Source organism: Musca vetustissima, unplaced genomic scaffold (assembly GCF_032173495.1).
Source record: "Musca vetustissima isolate MV318-11 ecotype Yass unplaced genomic scaffold, APGP_CSIRO_Mvet_v1 utg29156, whole genome shotgun sequence".
NCBI lineage: Eukaryota > Metazoa > Arthropoda > Insecta > Diptera > Muscidae > Musca > Musca vetustissima.
In genome coordinates this window covers 133,390-147,807 of record NW_026879865.1, presented here as the reverse complement: position 1 = coordinate 147,807, position 14,418 = coordinate 133,390, and the positions used below count along the sequence as shown (strand labels likewise).

At 33.1% G+C, this 14,418-nt stretch overlaps 1 long non-coding RNA gene across 1 annotated transcript in view; it reads left to right on the top strand.

Moving 5' to 3' along the window:
• LOC133325002 (uncharacterized) overlaps positions 1–14,418 on the top strand; it is a 165,968-nt gene that overhangs the window by 54,031 nt on the left and 97,519 nt on the right. The gene's annotated exons all lie outside the window — the stretch shown is intronic.

The window sequence follows — 14,418 nt, the reverse complement described above, 5'->3', positions numbered from 1 at the left end:
ACTGGTTTTTTATTAATTTTGGTAATGCAAATGTTGTATGATCAACATCTCAAAATCCGAAAATTATTTCTATTTGTCTTTCAGTACCTCGAAATATTCTTCGGAGAACCTATATCAGTACTGTTGTTCAGAATAAAAATCCAACAGTCTGTCCGGGGATCTCACGGAAATATTACACAAGCATACTAGAATATTTGATATTAAATGAGCGATATAGAGGTCTTCAATATACCGGAAATGGATCCATACCCACTTTTGGTATTTTAAAGGCTTCAGCCGCAATTTCTAACAGAGGGGGCTGTAATTTCGCATTCGGGGTTCATAGAAGTTGAATCACATATCTGAAGAAACGTATCAATATAGGTCCATGTTGCACCTCTTGGGCTTCCACAAAGCATCATAATCTTACTCGACTATCGCTTGTGTTAGTTTGGTTCTCATTTCTCTTATTTCATTTAAGTAGCCGTACCAAAGTGATGGGACTGCCATCTATCGTTAACTAGAAAGAACATCCTATCGTTGTCTAGAAACGACGGCTTCTAGAATTTTGTGAAGAATTTTTTATGTTTTAGAAACTCAGAATTTTTTCTCTTCGAAACCTAAAACAATCGCTTTGTAGTCTGCAGTGTAACCACTGCATTAACCACGCCGTTAAGTAGATGATTGGTTGGCTGCAGCCTCCCATCGATTATGGCGCTGTCATCTATTGTAACCTAGAAACAACACCCTCTAGAATTTTGTGAAATGGCTGGAGTCCTTGATAATTTAGTATTACCATTTTCCTCAGGGTGTTATTCCTTTTTTGTTATCCCATTTCTGTTTTTAGAATGTAAAGGAGCCATCTGGAGGGGTGTAAGCCACTTTTTAGAAATATACGAAATCCAATTTGAAGAAATTCTTCCTATTGGAACTCCGAACCCATCGGTATCTATTCTGGCATACTAACCACTGCACTACGCCACACCATACACGATATTAATGTCCCGTCATGTTTTAAATAGTTTGATGGTCCTAAGTGTTAGTTTCGTTAAAAATTTTTTTATACCAGTTAAGTAGTTAATTGGTCTGCTGAAGCCTGTCGTGCTATCTATTGTTGCTTAAAAATAACGCCTACTAGATTTTTTCTGAATTGGTTGGTGTCATTGATTCTTTAGTGTTGTCACTTTCTTCCTGTTATTGTCGAAGCATGCATTTATAATGGCAGGGGGCGTCGGATGCATTTCATCTGGGGTTTTGAAAGCCTCCTTTTATAAATATTCGAAAGAAACAAAGAAATAATTGTTACTCATTGAATCTCGGTATCTATCGTTTTGTAGTCTGGCAAACTAAACACTGCACTACGACACTCAATTCCCCATGCCAAAGTCCCACCACTTTCCTCTGTTGATATCGAGGTTTGTTTTAAGAAAGTCAGGGAACTTTGGCGGTAAGTCTTTTTTTTTACAAATATACGTAAACCAATATGAAAGGTTTTTTTTCTTCGAACCCCGAACCCAACGGTTTATAGTCTGACATACTAATCACTGCACTACGCCACCCAGTACTCTATATTAATGCCACTCCAAATTTCAGATATTTGCATGGTCCTAACTAAGTGTGATTTTTTTGGAGCAAGAAAACGTCGCCAATTTCTTCGATTATCCCTTGTTTATTCTCGTTAAGTTAATGATTGGTCTTTTGTAGCCTGTTCTAAATTGTGGGGCTGCATATATATATATATATATACATATATATGACAAGATGTGTCTAATCGAAATCGAACCCAAGTCACCAAATCCGTTACAAGCAATTTGGAGTCGATTTAAAAAAATATCGATTTTGGCTGGTGCGCACGGGAGAATTTACCGTTTTCATTCAATTCAATATCTCATCATAACATTTCATTCAAACATAGGTCGAGTTCGAATATGAATGTTATCAGTTCACTATTTCTGGTAACTCCTCCACAAAATGGTCAATTTTTTAAAAACCCAAATATATCATTTCATGGTCACTGAGTGTGAGATTAGATTCAAAATGTGCCTAATATTTTTACATGTTTAAAGAGGGCGATTATCGGTCCACTACTTCTGGTACCTTCTCCACAAAGGGTAAATCTCCCATAAAACGAAAGGAGAAGGAGTTCCAAACCGGCACAATATAATGCTTATGTGATTTCAGAGCAAAATCATAAAGCAGGCATTGTATCAATCCTACCTCCGTCGGAATGGCGTTCTCTTGACTGAATTTGTTACATATGGATTATTCAAAATAAATTCGGTCATAAATATTCCATGGTAATTTTCTGCCAGGAGAAAGATTTGATATCCAATGAGAATCCCAAATATTTAATTAGAGGCAAAATTCCGAATAATTTACTGTATCGTTATATGGAGACACAACTGAATATTGTTGCAATATTGACAATTTGTGGTAGATAGAGTTTCTACCCAACGATAATCCTAAACCAGTAAGGAAAGTTCAAAAGTCGGACGGAGCAGACTATATGATACGCTTTACCCATTACAGATACCATTCTGAAATCAATGAAAAATTGGACCTAATTCAGTACTCTGTGCAAAATTCTGTCCCAATCGGAGAAATATTTGGAGTTTGGTGCATCATTCACATAAAATCGGACGAAACTATATATGGGAGATATATCTAAATCGGAACCGATTCTAACAATAATATACATAAGTATGGACCTGATTAAGTGCGCTGTGCAAAATTTTGTGGCAACCGGACAAATATTGGGAGTTTGGCACATCATTTACATGAAATCGGACGAAACTATATATATGAATGCTATATCTAAATCTGAACGATTTTTTCCAATTTAATGTGACCTGTACTTTGTTAACAAAAATACATAGACGGACGGACGCACAGACAGACGGATATGCGTATATCGACTCAGAAAGTGATTCTATGCATATTCTCAAAAGGAACCATGGGTCTATCTCGATTCCTTTTGCCTGTACAAACATATGCACAAAGACATAATACCCTGTACCACAGTGTAGTGAAGGGCATAAAAATATTATAATTTGGTCGCAAAAACGTGACTCAAATCCCAGAATACCAAGTCATAACCCATTTTTATTAAAAAAAAAAATAGCCAAAATACCAAATATTGAGGGTACCGTTAAATGGGCACTATAACAAAACGAAGTTCGACATTTCCCATATTCAACAGACTGATAGGCATGGCTAATAGCTGAATATAGCTTGAGAGTGGCGAAATTGTTGTACTATACACCATAGGTTTACTAAAATGTTTAGCAATATAACACGATGCGTACAATGACGTTGGGCGCCATCGATATATGAGGGATACACAAAAAATTTTACACACTGTGCACCAGAAGTACCAGCAGTTACTTTTGCAGAAAAATTACCCTAAAATTTCAAAATAGAGGAAATTAAGAACCCTATGCTCTTTTAATCTATGTTGGTAATAAAAAACGAAAATCGTGAGGTTGCGGTAAATGGGTGCTATACCGAACCATTATTGAATATTTATTGGGAAATGTATTACTCAATGAGAACTCACCGAAATATTTGAAATGTGAAATTTATGAAATATGTTAATTCCCACTAGTCCCGAAATATAAATAACATCCCTCGTACCACTCCTAAAAAGTTAATTTTTTTCTAAATTAGTCCAATTAAAATTAATTTTCATAAATACACTTTTTTTCTATTTCCTTAGTTTCGATTTCGATTGCTCCAATTCCCCAAATTTATAGCTTTGAGGGCACAAAAAAAGCTGTTGATTTCGCGCGTACATGTTCCGGTAATTAATCTGATTTCACATTAAAAAGAATTTAAACATATGTAGAGTTGAGTAGTTTGACAACTCAAGTATTAACATTTTCCCATCTTAAATGGCGATAACAAAGACATAAATTCAAGTCAACAGCCTCATAAAAAAGAACCCAGAAAAATAGTAACACTGAAATGAAATAAAAAATGAAAATCAAGTTTGTTGATTTTTTTCTTTCTTTCATCATCAGTAGCAGTAGCTGTCTGGGTAGCTGGCAAAGATATAATTAATCAACAACAACAACCCCTTTTTAATAGTGCAGCAAACAGAAAATAACAACAATAAGAAACAAATCTAAATCTTTTTTTTTTTAATTGACCTATTGTGGTGGTCTGACGGACTCCGGTGGATCCTAACAAAAGGAACGCAATATTGAAACTTTGAAGTTGATTACAATGGATGTGTGTGCGTACATATGTGTGTTTGGGTACGACAAGAATATGTTATGCTTAATGCACTTGCTTAACATATGTATGTACAACAATGTATGTATGTCATGTCATGTGTGATTGTGTACTAAGATTTGCTTGGACACACTTGGCCGATCACAATCAGCGGTAGAGGGAAGTGAGTGTTACAAATAGTCGTTCCAGTGGATGTGACAAACTATGTCCATGGTGATTAAATTTTCTGCTGGTCAAAAACTTAATGAATTTGCTTGGCCAACATTTTATTTAAATTAAGTTGATTTTCTTGCAATAGGGGAATTGTATATTATTTTTTTAATTAATTTCCAAGATCTATATGTATGGGTAATTAAAATATCTAATGCAGCCAAACATGTGGAACCTGGCGATAAACCCTTCTTGCGTTAGGAAATAATTTATAATTGTAAGAAATTTCAACATATCCGTCAATAGTTTGGTGTATAGGCAATGAAAATAAATTGTAATTAAAAATAAGGTAAGGACCTTGGAAACTATATTATTTATGCATCCAATTTATATCCAAACAAATTATGAAACGATCGTCGCAGCTTTAAGGATTAATGCTATGATCAAGTAAATCGATATCGGACACAATACACCGTTTAAAAACCAGTAAGGAAAGTAGTAATACCCTATATGATACCCTTCACCACTTTGGGTATATTCTATATCTATATCTGTACCGATTTCAGGGAAACTTGCCAGAGACTAATTTGTATTACTTCAATACGTCAATCGAACGAAATTACATACAATCGAACGAAAATATATATGGGGACTATATCTAAATCTGAACCGATTTTCACGAAAGAGCACACGCCATTCTAGCCTTAATTCAATACGCTATGACAAATTTCTTGCAAATCGAATGATATATAGAGACTTTGGTACACCATTTACCTTAAATCGAACGAAAATATATATGGGGACTATATCTAAATCTGAACCGATTTTCACGAAACTTAGCACACGCCATTCTAGTCTTAATTCAATACGCTATGACAAATTTCTTGCAAATCGAATGATATATAGGGTCTTTGGTACACAATTTACCTTAAATTGGACGAAGATATATATGGGAGCTATATCTAATTCTGAACCGATTTTCACGAAACTTGACAGACATCATTCTAGACCTTATTCATTACGCTGTGCCAAATTTCATGCAAATCAAAGGAAATATAGGGACTTTGGTACACAATTTGCCTTAAATCGGACGAAACTATATATGGGAGCTATATCTAATTCTGAACCGATTTTCACGAAACTTGACAGACATCATTCTAGACCTTATTCATTGCGCTGTGCCAAATTTCGTGCAAACCGAAAGATATATAGGGACTTTGGTACACAATTTACCTTAAATCGGACGAAACTATATATGGGAGCTATATCTAAATTTGAACCGATTTTTACGAAACTTTGCACACATCATTCTAGACATTATTCATTACGCTGTTCCAAATTTCGTGCAAATCGAAAAATATATAGGGACTTTGGTACACAATGTACCTTAATTCGGACGAAACTATAATGGGAGCTATATCTAAATCTGAACCGATTTTCATGAAACTTTGCACACATCATTCTCGACTTTATTCATTACACTATGCCAAATTTCGTGCAAATCGAAAGATATATAAGGACTTTGGTACACAATTTACCTTAAATTGGACGAAGATATATATGGGAGCTATATCTAAATCTGAACCGATGTTCACGAAACTTGGCACACATCATTCTCGACTTTATTCATTACGATGTGCCAAATTTCGTGCAAATCGAAAGATATATAGGGATTTTCGTACACAATTTACCTTAAATCGGACGAAGATATATATGGGAGCTATATCTAATTCTGAACCGATTTTCACGAAACTTGACAGACATCATTCTAGACCTTATTCATTGCGCTGTGCCAAATTTCGTGCAAATCGAATGATGTATAGGGACTTTTGGGCACCATTTACCTAAAATCGGGCGAAGCTATATATGGGAGCTATATCTAAATTTGAACCGATTTTTACGAAACTTTGCACACATCATTCTAGACCTTATTCATTACGCTGTTCCAAATTTCGTGCAAATCGAAAAATATATAGGGACTTTGGTACACAATGTACCTTAATTCGGACGAAACTATAATGGGAGCTATATCTAAATCTGAACCGATTTTCATGAAACTTTGCACACATCATTCTCGACTTTATTCATTACACTATGCCAAATTTCGTGCAAATCGAAAGATATATAAGGACTTTGGTACACAATTTACCTTAAATTGGACGAAGATATATATGGGAGCTATATCTAAATCTGAACCGATGTTCACGAAACTTGGCACACATCATTCTCGACTTTATTCATTACGCTGTGCCAAATTTCGTGCAAATCGAAAGATATATAGGGATTTTCGTACACAATTTACCTTAAATCGGACGAAAATATATATGGGAGCTATACCTAAATCTGAACCGATTTTTCCCAATTTCAATAGGGTTCGTCCTTGGACCAAACAAATTAGTTGTGCCAAATTTCATGCAATTAGGATCATAAATGCGACCTGTACTTTGTTTACAATTTAACATGGACAGACGAACGGACGGACATGCATAAATCGACTCAGAAAGTGATTTTATGCATATTCTCAAAAGGAACCATGGGTCTATCACGATTATTTTTGCCTGTTACAAACATATGCACATAGACATAATATCCTGTACCACAGTGTGGTGAAGGGTATAAATATAGTACATTCTACTATTGGATCATCAATTGGTACTTTTGTTGTATACCGGACAGAGATTTATAAAGGAAATTTACAAGGAAGCACGGGACTGGGGCATGTGAAGTATGTTCTGATTTATATGTAGCTCCCACATAAATTTTCGTTCAAAAATCCTCAAAATACGGCAAAATTCGGGAGTTCTATTATGTGAAGACCCATTCCTATAACACTGATACAAGTTGGTATGGAAAATCGCTACTTAATCAACATCAAAAATATTAAAATGTAACCAATTTGATTGGGAAAACCGATTCTACAGGGATATTTAGAGCTAAATGTGATCCCATGTTGATCAATTTTAGGTCGAGATTTTGTACCCAATCAGAAAACTTTGAAATATGTTGGTAAGGAAAAGTGTTTGCAAAAGCTTATAAATATAGACAATTTGCATGCCAAAGTTGTGGAATAAAATTATATCCGGTCCCAGTTAGGAAGGCAGAAACTATGTTAAATTCAATTAGGTTGCAAAATATAATTTACTAGGGAAGTGTCCGCTACTTCGTATGCAGAAAGCGAACACAAAATAAATAAAATAAATTTGTTCTACAATAATTCCGGATTCCACCTCTATTCCTACATCTTATATCAAGTTTATTACCATTTAGTACACTTCATACACATAAGCACTTATTTCATATTTTCATTATACATATTCATTATAAAAAAATATATTTTAGCATATACCTACAGGTTCCACTTTTAGTTCCATTCAGCACTTTTCGAACACACACTTACACATTTTGAAGAATACTTCCAAATCTCAATACTACACTCAAACAGCAATTAATATTCCAAATTTTAGGTTTCCAGCTCTATCGGTTCACGCAAAATACAAATTGTACTAAATTTAGTGCATTTAGTACTATTCGTACACATAAATTTGAATTTCTAATGCTGTCTCCATAGCTCAATCCTACACTTCAATAGTAATCTAAATTCCAGTTCTATTCATTCACCCAAATCTAAATTGTACCAAATTTAGTACCATTTAGTACTTTTCATACTCATGTGTAAAAATTTCTAAAACTACATCAATCCTACACTTAATAGTAATCGTTATTCCACCACAGTCCAAATTGTGCCAAATTTAGTACTTTTCGTACTCATAAGTGCGAATTTCCAAAACTACCTCAATCATCCTGTCCAATAGTAATCGTAAAACTCCTTGTACATTAGAACTTTTTACCGGGTTAACCTACTTTATGAGGATTTATTTGACGTATATGCAAAGGCAATTGAAACCCACTGGGTTAACGAAATTCGGTTAACGTACTATAAGTTTAAATTTGAGAATTCTAGCTTTATCTGTTCACCAATATTCAAATTGTACCAGATTTGGTACGATTATGTATTTTTTCGCATCTATATTCCAAAACTATCTCAATCCTACACTACGACAGTAATCTTAGATGCAACTTTTAGGATTCCAGTTCTACGCGTTCACCAAAGTCTAAATTGTAAAAAATTTAGTACTTTTTGTACCCATAAGTACGAATTTCCCAAAACTACCTCAGTCATGCACTCCCATAAAGACCTTAAGTCTACATTTAAGGATTCCAACTCTATCCGTTCACCAATATTCAAATTGTACCAAATACAGTACCATTTATTACTATTCGTAGACATTAGAATGATTTTCCAAATCTTTCTCAATTCTACACTCCAATACTAAATTTTATTTCAAAATTCGTTCACATGTAATCAATTTGTACTAAATATAGTACAATTGTACTATATTGTACTAAATGTAGTACTATATTGTACAATTTAGTGGATATAAGTACTTTACTTCCACATCTGAATTTTCAGGAACCATTTTTCAAATTTCAGGTTTTCAGCTCTATCCATTCCCCAAAAACCCCAAAATATACTAAATTTAGTACCATTTATAACTTTTCGTACCCATACTTACGAATTTCCTAAACCACCTCAATCCAACACTCCAAAAGTCAGTTTAATTCCCAATTTCAAGACTCCTGATCTATCTGTTCACCTAAATCCAACTTGTACCAAACTTAATACCATTTAGTACTTTTCATACACATAGGCACGAATTTCTAAAACCATTACCATACATCAACATCACTTCCTAACCTATATTCCATATAACATTTCAAGATTCTAGCTATATATGTTCAATAAATATACAATTAGAACTAACTTTTGCACACTTATAGTTCGAATTTCCAAAAACTATTTTGTACATCTTTCGGAGTTTCCATCGGTGACCCACATTCCAAATTTCTAGCTCTTCCCGTTTGCCTAATACATGTTACCCTTCTAAAATCCAGCCTTATCTTATCAAGCACTCACTCGCTTAACACTAAGTTCTTTTATATATTAAGAAAATTTTGTGGTAAACGTGGGTCGTTATAGCTTCGAACTAGATTTGCCTACACATAATTAAGCAAATGTGTAACTTTGTATTCCGATTTGAAAGTTAGCGTGTATCAGAGATGGCCTGTCAGAAACAGTGACGTAAATGACATACATTTCCGACTTATAATACATACGTCAGAAACGTCGGAAACCTACCCAAATCCATTAGGTTTTTGACAAACTAGCTATTTCCATTAATCAATTTGGAAGTTACGCATGATTTACTCAAATTAATATAAAATTTCAAAATTTTTTTCTCAAAAAAATTTAAAAATTTTTATCATTTCTAGTAAGGAATAGTCAGAAATATGTAAAAATAATATATATTCTTGAAAATAACTGTACACGCTGATAATATTGAAATAATTGACGTTTACTACATTTATTACATTTTATACAGGTATATGACGTTTTCACCTTTCACGTTTACACCTTTTTGACAGTCGGAAACCTAAAAATTTGTCACACACCATCCCTGGCGTGTATATAAAAAATATGCGGTTCTAAATCGTCTCCAAATCACACTCAGGTTGGAAACATGGGTTTGGACCTTGAACATATCGAAAATATTGGGTTGCTGTTGAAAAAAAAGTCTGAAATCTTTAATATACCGAATCGTTGAGGGTACGAATCATATTTGGTAGGAAGATATGCCACCCGTTCGCATGATATTATAAAATTAATTTTCAGTAAAATATTATGGAGGTACCCAAAGTGGGTGGATGTTTTCCATGTTCGAATTTGAACTGAGTTTGTAAGAAATATTGTGATGAGTAAAGTTAGCATAAAATAGGTTACAACCTTTTTGCCGCAGCAAAGTGTATACACCCCCATAAGCTATAAAGCTGATAGTAAAGTACTTAAGATCGTCTGAGCCAAAGTTGTTATACCCTATTCTAGGCCTTTTATAATATCCCAAATCGGTAGAAACTTAATATGTGGAATATGTCATTGAAAAAAGCCTGCCGGAGTTTTTTTATCACCTAAAAAAAAACGAAATATCAAATTACAGAATATTCATCAACATTCTTAAAATCGGTTGAAACTCTTATATGGGTTTTATGGACCTATATTGAATAATTTTTGTATTGTCCCACCAGTGTATTTCCACTTTTTTGTTGAAGGGTTCAGGGTTAGTTCTAGCAATTACATTAATGTCCACCGGCTAGCCTGACACTCGTGACGTCAGTCATTATTAAAATGCCAACAATTAATTTTTTCCCATTTACATACATATTTCTATTTAAGCTATTAGAAAAATATGTTTAATATCGTATTTTGGCATCGATCCATATACTGCATGCACGCTAAGCACTCATTACTTTTTACATTTTGCTAAACTATTATTATGATATATTTATAAAGACTATTTAAATTACATACACAAATTAACATATATCAACACATATTTACATTGTTAAATTGAACGTATCGTTTAAAATGCACAAAGAGACGAGTTAGTTCATAGAAACCTATCCCGTTAAACTTGCATTTTCAATACAATACAATTGTTTTTTATGAAATATTAGTTTTTATGAAAACTTTGTAAAATTTTTAAACAGCCAGTGGAAAATGATATTACCAAGTCCACGTAAAATCTACAGAGCTCTGTTTGTTGATGGCGTTGACCACTAAACCTAATTATTTTGTTGTTGGCTGCATTAAAAACTAATTTCAATGTTGGTTATAAAATAATTTGCCATCATTTCACTGCAACTGGTTGTGATGCTTCGCTTGGCAAGTTATTAAAATTTAAAAAAAAAAAACAAACAACAACAAAAATATGGTAAGTATTACAAGTTGGTAGGCATTTTTTTCTATAGAAATTTTTATAGAAAAAAATTCCTCAGGTCCCCTGAGGTTTGTTTTTTTCTATAGAAAAAAATTGCTCAGGTCCCCTGAGGTTTGTTTTTTTCTATAGAAAAAAATTCCTCAGGTCCCCTGAGGTTTGTTTTTTTTCTATAGAAAAAAAATTCCTCAGGTCCCCTGAGGTTTGTTTTTTCTATAGAAAAAATTCCTCAGGTCCCCTGAGGTTTGTTTTTTTCTATAGAAAAAAATTCCTCAGGTCCCCTGAGGTTTGTTTTTTTCTATAGAAAAAAATTCCTCAGGTCCCCTGAGGTTTGTTTTTTTCTATAGAAAAAAATTCCTCAGGTCCCCTGAGGTTTGTTTTTTTCTATAGAAAAAATTCCTCAGTCCCCTGAGGTTTGTTTTTTTCTATAGAAAAAATTCCTCAGGTCCCCTGAGGTTTGTTTTTTTCTATAGAAAAAAATTCCTCAGGTCCCCTGAGGTTTATTTTTTTCTATAGAAAAAAATTTCTCAGGTCCCCTGAGGTTTATTTTTTTCTATAGAAAAAAATTTCTCAGGTCCCCTGAGGTTTATTTTTTTTTGTTTTTTGTTTTTTTCTATAGAAAAAAATTCCTCAGGTCCCCTGAGGTCTTTTGAATAAACAATTTTCGAATGCATACAAATAGTTAATACAATAAACAATACAAGTTGCGGTTTGATGTTCGAATCACTGGAAACCAAATACTAAACAATGAATGACAATCGGTGGGAAGAAAAGTCAGCTGATATCGTTGTAGACAGTATAGACGAATTAAATTAAGTATTTCACACAAACACACACTCACACATAAGCATAAAAATTGAAACCATTGGAAAAATCCTCCTCATGAAGATGTTGAACCCAACAATTGTCAATTGTTGAGTGTTTCGAGATAACTTTGAGATGAACTGATTAGCTGAAAGGTTTAATTGAAAAATTTCCTGATTTTAAGGGAATTCGTTAAAAGAAAATCACAACAACAACAAAAGGGCGATGACCTTGTTGTATTGTATTGCATTGTACTTAGTTTTAATTACCCAAAAATTGTCGGTTACTAATTTTTTTGTGGCTTTGTTCGAAAAACAAATTATAACGAAATACAGTTAATTTAAAATTAAAGATAAGGGGCATAGCTTCGGTAACTCTTTGTGTTGATGTTTTGGGATTTTGCAATCCTCCAACAAACAATTCAAGGTTAATTTCAAATCAAAGACTAAGTACGTAAATTACAAATCTAGTTATTAGCCAGCCAACCACTCAGATATTCAGCTCATCCATCTTAGCCACCTACTCTGAGCTGCTTTATTCGGATGGGTGTTCGTTATATAAAAACGCAAAGCATTAAATGTAAAACAAAAAACAACAAAAACAATCTATTGTTTAAACTAATTAACAATTGTTATTATGCTCATATTTAAATTGTTGTTCGTATTTCATGACTTGTATTAGCATCGCCAATAAAAAAAACTAATTGTATTACATTTTTTTTCTTCTTTTATTTACTATTTATTTTTTGTTTGAAAAAAAAATGTTTCACTTTCATTTGGCATTGATGTTTGCATGAACACTAAATCGTTGGATTATCACGCTTGCTTTTATAAAGAATATTTTTTCAAAAAGTCTATTAGAGTTACAGATTTTGAAAGAAAAACTTCTTAAAAGGAAATTTTAAAGAGCGGATTTTTTAGAAAAATTGTTTCTATATTTTATCCCATAGGATTTTTTTCAAATAAACATTTAAGAACATATTTTCAAATGGACTCTCATAAACGAAAATTTCAAAATTGAAATTCAAAAGAATCTTAAAAACATTGGATTTTTTAAAAGAAGATTTTGTCAAAAGTCTATGTGAGTGAATTTATAAAGAACACATTTTTCCAAATGGCATTCGTAAACGGAGTTTTTTTTAAATCTCTACTAATAAACCAGTAAGGAGAGCATTAAAGTTGGACGAGACCGACTATATGATACTCTTCACCACTTTGGGTATATTCAACAGATGAATCCTAACAGACATCGCATTTTTGAAGGACCAGTAAAATGAAATTGGATCCATAAACATGTCATTCTGCTTGTCAAATTTCGAAAGATATATATTGACATTTGTGCAACATTTGCCTTAAATCGGACGAAAATATATATGGGAGCTATATCTAAATCTGAACCGATTTTCTCGAAACTTAACACACATCATTCTAGACATTATTTAGTACGCTGTGCAAAATTTCGTGCAAATCGAAAGATGTATAGGGATTTTGGTACACCATTTACATTAAATCGAACGAAAATATATATGGGAGCTATATCCAAATCTGAACCGATTTTTAGGAAACTTAACACCCATCATTCTAGAATTAATTCAGTACCCCATGCAACATTCCGTGCAAATCGAAATATATATAGGGACTTTCGTACACCGTTTACCTTAATTCGGACATATATATATATATATATATATATATGTATATAAATATATATATATATATATATATATGGGAGCTATATCTAAATCTGAATCGATTTTCACGAAACTAAACACACATCATTTTAGACCTAAATCATTAGGGTGTGCTAAATTTCGTGCAAATCGAAAGATATATAGGGACTTTGGCGCACTATTTACTTAAAATCGGCGAAAATATATATGGAAGCTATATCTAAATCTGAACCGATTTTCACGAAACTTAACACCCATCATTTTAGAGTTAATTCAGTACCCCATTCAAAATTTCGTGCAAATTGAAATATATATAGGGACTTTGATGCACCATTTACATTAAATCGGACTAAAATATATATGTGGGACCTTTATCCAAAATCTGAACTAATATTCTCGAATGTGTACTAAATTTGGTACAATTTAAATTTTGTATGAACCTATTGAGCTGGAATCCTAAAATTTGGAGTTAGGGTTACCTTTGGGATGTTGGGTTGGGATATGTGGAAAGTTTTGGATATTTGTACTAATGCGTGAACACTGAAATTTAGAAATAAGGTTACTATTGGAGTTTCGATGTAATTTTGACAATTCATACTTATGGATACTACATTGTACTAAATTTGGTACAATTTGAATTTTGGGCGAACTGCTAGGGCTGCGATCCTGAAATTTCGAGTTAGGATCATTTTTGGGGTGTAGGAAGTTTTGGAAATTTGTACTACCATATTATGGTATTGACTTCAATATCAT